The sequence below is a fragment of the Polyodon spathula genome, chromosome 23, assembly GCF_017654505.1.
Source record: "Polyodon spathula isolate WHYD16114869_AA chromosome 23, ASM1765450v1, whole genome shotgun sequence".
NCBI classification, from domain to species: Eukaryota; Metazoa; Chordata; class Actinopteri; order Acipenseriformes; family Polyodontidae; genus Polyodon; species Polyodon spathula.
The window spans coordinates 25,427,851-25,434,001 of record NC_054556.1 but is presented as its reverse complement, the minus strand read 5'-3'; the positions used below and the strand labels follow the sequence as shown (position 1 = coordinate 25,434,001).

Here is a 6,151-nt window from a genome sequence, read left to right as displayed (position 1 = left end):
CCATCGCCACGATGATGCACCGTTTGTGAATTCCTCTGGTGCTCCAGGAACCTCTACAGTACAAGTTGAACTCATATTTAAACTACCTTCTCTGGGATCATCTATAGCCCCTCTACACATACACCCATCATGCCATGCCAGCTCCAATAGCAAAAACTATATCCTGAGGCTGCTGCTGCATGCTTTTAAATAATATTAGTCCAAAGGATTACAGCACCAACCTTAATCTTGAAATGTCTACAACAGGGATTTTATCACTGGACGAATCAATAACCTTCGAGGACACACTTTGCTATTAAGCTGTGGGTAACGTTTACTCCATCATACCAGATAAACACACTTCCAGAACAAAACACTTTATTATTAAAGATAATATAAAGAGCACCTCCCTAATAGTCATACACAGTGTTCCAGTGCGCTGGGGCATGTCTCTGTCTACTCAGGGTTCATGTGAGTGGGAGGTTAAAATCCCTGCTTGTCATGCAGTGGTATTGGTCAAAGAGATAAGTTACCATACTGCAGCTAAAACATCAGGGAACTGGAAGCAAATTGTGTTGTAACCTCCTTCCCCCTCCAAGAAAAACGACTTCAGCTGTTAATGGAGTTTGAGAGCCTTGAAAATCCTTGAACCTGACTCAGTGACAGGACTCCCAGCGTTCCGTAAGAGCCTATGCGGTCACTGAACCTATCCAAGGATTAAAGAATTAGTCAGCTCCAGGTCTCAGATTCAGCCTGGCTCTCCAGGATGCAAATGACTTCCCAGTTTCCTAACGTTCATGTCATATCCAAAGCTGAACTCATTTCTACTAAAGATTTTACACGTACGGACATCCTGGTTGAAAACAGCTTCACAATTACACCATTTCTATTCTCTAAATACATTTTTTAGTTGTTGGTTGATGGCAACAGATCTTTGCCATTGCCCTTTGCTCCTGGGTCATGGATTGCACTGTAGATTATTTCATTATATTGCCAAAATTAGCTGTATTCACTGTGTAGGATTTACAAGTGAGTAGTTAAAAGACAAAGAAGACGGATCCATCACTCCATATGTTTCTCACATATTCCACGTTGGAATAAACTATATGGAAACTAACAAAGGTACTGTACAATTAAAAAGCAGTGTATTTTATTTAAAAAAAAAATAGATCATTTATAAGGGAATGTATCTTTAAATAGAAAAAAAAAAACAGAATATATAATGATAGGCTTTGTTTAGTGTCTCCACAGCTTTCATAAATAGCGAATGCATGCTAATCCTGTGATGTACTTGATCTCTGACATGTGGAAGTGAGGGTTAGGTGGCTCAGGGGATGCATTGTATATGAAGCACTTAACCTCTAACCTCTAGGCTGTTGGTTCACAGAAATGCATGTCTTCAAGTTAGAGAAAGTCGACAGACCAAAGATCCTCTCATTTTGCTTTGCTTATTTTTTTCTTCTTTTAGCTCAAGTCCTACAGGAAGTGATTAATTCTAGCCCACTTTCCAATTGTGTAAAAAAAAAAAAAAAAAAAACCACAAAAAACCTGCTTCTAAAAACTATCTGAACAATTTATATTCTGTGAATATTCTGCTAAATCCTGAGGATTATGAAATGATAGCCAGAAAGTAAGGGTTGAATTTCCAAATGGGGGTTAAGGACATTTAGTTAGGTACATTGTTCTGATGCTACCATATAGTGATAGCTCAGATGCTGATATGTACAACATATGAGTGATATTGACTCAGGACTGATCCACTAAGATGCTTTACATAGATTATCAGCACATATACTGAGATCGTCAAGCCGAAGCCTTCTTTAGAATCTGGTATGAAGCTGAGATGACTCAATGGGGCATGGACTCCCAGATATGTTGACAAGCTTACCCTGAATGGTAAATAGTGAATTACTTGCTTAAGTAAAAGATCTGTTGACATATAATAAAGTAGGATGTCGTGGGAAAGGGATAATTCCAACCGGCTTCAATTCTTTTATGCAAAACCTTTAATCTTAAAAAAATTATCATGTGCAAAGAAAGTTCAGCATCTGGTCTGGATGGCATAACTGCACCATAATTCCATTAGGGTCTTAACAAATGTACTGTGCCAGGAAAACATTCCTTATTGATAACCTGAGTAAGCGTGTGCTGGGAATACAGGATTAGCATCTCCACTGCCGGCATGCCTAATTGCTATGGATCCCTATGGGAATCAAAAGGATATCTCTCTTGAAGGACAGGCTACAACGCTCTTGGATTCATCACCTAAGTGAGGACCTGAACTTTCCATTTAATATCAAACAAGAACCTCAAAGAAATCTAGCATAATGACACATTCGGCAAGAGTTTCTCGCGATAGCAAGCGACCTACTTCAAGGTTCATGAGAAGGGTAGGTTAGCCTCATTTCACTTACTACCTAAAACATCTAAATATAGAGCACATTCTTCTTAGTTGTCCCAGATTTGGAATGGGAGAAAGACAGTCTCCTTGAATATAAGACAAGGGTTAGGATGCCGTTTCCCTTGGATCAGCAAAAATCAGTGATATTAAAGTAAGTCAACTTTGAAACTGATTTCAAGACCACATAGATCTAAATAAAGGCATTTTACAGCACAATATGCATTTTACAGCACATACATATATATATTAGATATATATTATATCTTTATATATATATATATATATATATATATATATATATATATATATATATACACATATATACACATATTGTGACATTCCTTTTGTATGTCTTCTTAAGAACTCAGTATTAAAAATTAATAGGGTTAGCATTTGGAAGAAAGTGAAATAGTTTGATGGGAAAAAAAGAGTTTATTTTGTTACAACAGATTATTTCAATCTCTGCCATTCAGAAAAAAAAAATGTTAACATCATCATTGTGTACCATATTGTTTGTTTAAAATGATGCATTCATATTCAACAGACTTCGTTTGAATAAATTCATAAAATGTACTATCCTATCCAGCAATACTAAAAAGAAGTTATACAGTTAGACAAACATGTAAACGAGAGGTGTCTTACTCAGTGTAATTGTTAAATGACCTTTGTTTTTAGTAAGAATGATTTATTACTTTGATCAACATGAATTCATCTTGAACTGGCACTTGATTTAAATGTTACCACATATTCTTATGTTGTTGTAAAATTTTAAACAAGCGATTTTGATCATCTCCCATAAAAACAAACTGCTGAATAAACAGAAAACACCTACCGTAGCAACAAAATATGGGGGATCATATTTTATCACCTCAAGAAATGAAAGCAGACATTTTTTCAACTGCTAGTGGCTGTACACATTTAATATGCCTTTCTTACATAGAGGTTATGGAGAGGATGATACTTTTACTGAAAGCAATCAAGCATAAATCTTAGAAGTGATTTCATGTAATATAATTATACAGTTGAATGAGAGGCTGTTCAAAGGTAAAGGAAAGAACCATATGAGATTCACCCGGGCTATATATATATATATATATATATATATATATATATATATATATATATATATATATATATATATATATATATATATATATATATATATATATATATATATATATATATATATATATATATATATATATATATATATATATATATATATATATATAGTATAAAGCAGAACAAAAAGTTGACTTGACATCAGGTCCAGAGAAACGATGTATTGAAATTGAAAGATGACCCTTATTACAGTGAAACCCACGTCATCACATATTCTGACCTTGGTTTCTCAACAAGTATCACTGAAAGTAATTGTCTTTCAACTGAAATTCATTTTTTAACAGCGATGGCATCATTTCACATTTCAGGTTTTGGAGTGACATTTATCATTGGACTGTTATCATTGTTTATCCATATGTGAGTTCTGTTTTACATTTTGGTTTATTTGATTTGGTCATTTGGAGAAATCAAGCAAAAATACTAAATATACAGCTATTATATACAGCTACTGTTTGGTGAAATAGCAAAAAAACAAAAATCAAACAGTGACTAAATACAAGAATGTAAAGGTTGTCCATAAAGGTCAGGCAAAGACCTACTTGTCTCGTTTTGATCGTGTATTTATTAGAATGTCTTTCAAAGTCTTCCTTATGGACCACTGAAAACCTTGGGAGCTTTGATCGGTCTTAAAGTGCTGGACAGGATTATGGTTAGGGCTACAGTCATGGCTAGGTTTCGGTTTGGAGTTGGGGCTGGCATTAGGGCAGGTTTTAGGGTTAGGGTTAAGCTTTAGTAAGGTCTTGTGTGATAAATTTCCATTACAAATTCTGTCCCAGTTGGTGAGATGAAACCAGGAACGCAGCCGAGTCCTGGGTTCAGCCCCAGTCTCTGCACTGGTACACTTTGGGTTCAAAACCATTGGTTCAGCTATCTAATAGACCTGCTTTTAATCAGATAGTGCAGAAAAAGTTGTGTGACAGCTAGCACCACAACACATCTCTTATGTGATGGTGGGTGCTTTTTATCCCTGTTCTGGGCTGGTGACGTGAGGTTTCTGTAACTGGAAAGAGGCCTTGTCAAGGTTTGTAATCGTAGTGTATGCAGAGGTCCAATTACTGTGGGATTTAGGCCATGTGATGAGGTCTATGGACAGGCTGGGTTTACAAAAGTTTACAAAACTTTTAATGCTAAAAATAGTTCACATTAGCCATTTGGGAGATGTACATGATTTTTGTGAAGGAATTTTAGATAGATGCATAGATAGATATCGTTAAAATAAATGAAAATAAATCATTTAGATGGTCTAACTATAGTGCTAGTGATTATTTCAATATCTTAATAATATATTCTGCAGCTCTATGTTGAAAAAGCTTGGTTGTTAAAATTTGTTTTTCAGGTTAAAAATGAAACTTCTTCAGGGAGAAAAGGATGTAGTTCAAAATATTTTATACTTTACTATGTTGTCTCAAATGTTACATTTTCCCTGGTTAAGCATGTTATACATCTGACATGAGTTATTACAAACAAACCGTTGTCATCTTTGTGAAAATTAAAAAACAAATTGTTTTGTCCATTTACAATACACTATAGCCTTTTAAAACCATGCAAACTCTTGCTTGTAAAAATGTAATTCTTAAAAATCAAAACCGTTTTATTCTAAAGCAGTGATAACCCCTAGAACGCTTTCATCTTTTCTGTTTCACTACAGAGGGAGAGACAGTAATGTTTTAGCAGAAGAGGAATGGCAGAGTATTTGCTGGTGCGAAGGAGCATTATCTAGATTAAGACTTCAGAAATCCCTTTGCCTTTCCCGAAGGGGAGTGGAGCTGTGAACCGAACCAGGAGCTGAATTATGGAAGTGCATTGGTAAAATACTCATGATCCCAATTCAGAGACACTGGAACCAAGAATAATAAAAAAAAGACTATAATAAAGTCATTGGGAAAATGACAGGTTACAGGGCTGTGTGATTTGGAAAATGATTGCTATTAAATTGACTTTTGTTCCCCTGTGTTGGTGACAGTGTCAGTGATGTGTATCTTCCATTGTATTTTACATCAGGTCCTAACTGAGCTCAATCCCACGAATGCTCTCAAGCATGAAAGAGAGAGTTTGACTAATACCAGACTGTCTTTGATCGTCACAGCTTTGAATGTTAATGTCAGACGCTTGTTTGTTCCACAGTCTTAAACGAGAACTATGGTTCTTTGCTATTTCTTCATGGGTAGTGAGGGTCATTGAATTGGGCTTGTATAATCACAGATACAAAACACCACTGCTGTATAATAGCAGATACAAAACACCACTGGGCAAACCCACTCTGATGCGCACAGGCACCAAACATAAGATTACTGCTTATTACAAAATAACGATTTACCATAGGGATCATATCTGAAATATACAGAGATAACAGATACTCTGAGCTAAAGAGTTAAAGAAACACTTTTGCTTGGTGGAATTGTGTTTGTGAGAGAAGAGAAAACTATATACATCTCATTTTTTCAGAAAGTCTTCAGAAATAGGATTTTTCAAAGTAAATAACAAATAGATATAGATATAGAGATACTTACATTAGGACTTAATAGGTTTTACATTTGAGTTGTTGTGAGTGCTATGATAAAAATATATAAATAAAAACATATTAAAATAGTCCGAAACATAATTAATCCACAGACTGTGTAGCAATAGAACACAGAGGTAGTGCAACAG

General features: G+C 35.2%; 1 long non-coding RNA gene across 1 annotated transcript; it reads left to right on the top strand.

The window, feature by feature from the left end:
* The first annotated feature begins 650 nt into the window (after positions 1-650).
* LOC121297700 lies at positions 651-5,453 on the top strand. Its single transcript, XR_005947199.1, has 2 exons — positions 651-1,101; positions 5,151-5,453. It is a non-coding gene; the product is annotated as an uncharacterized LOC121297700 (long non-coding RNA).
* The last annotated feature ends 698 nt before the right edge of the window (positions 5,454-6,151 follow it).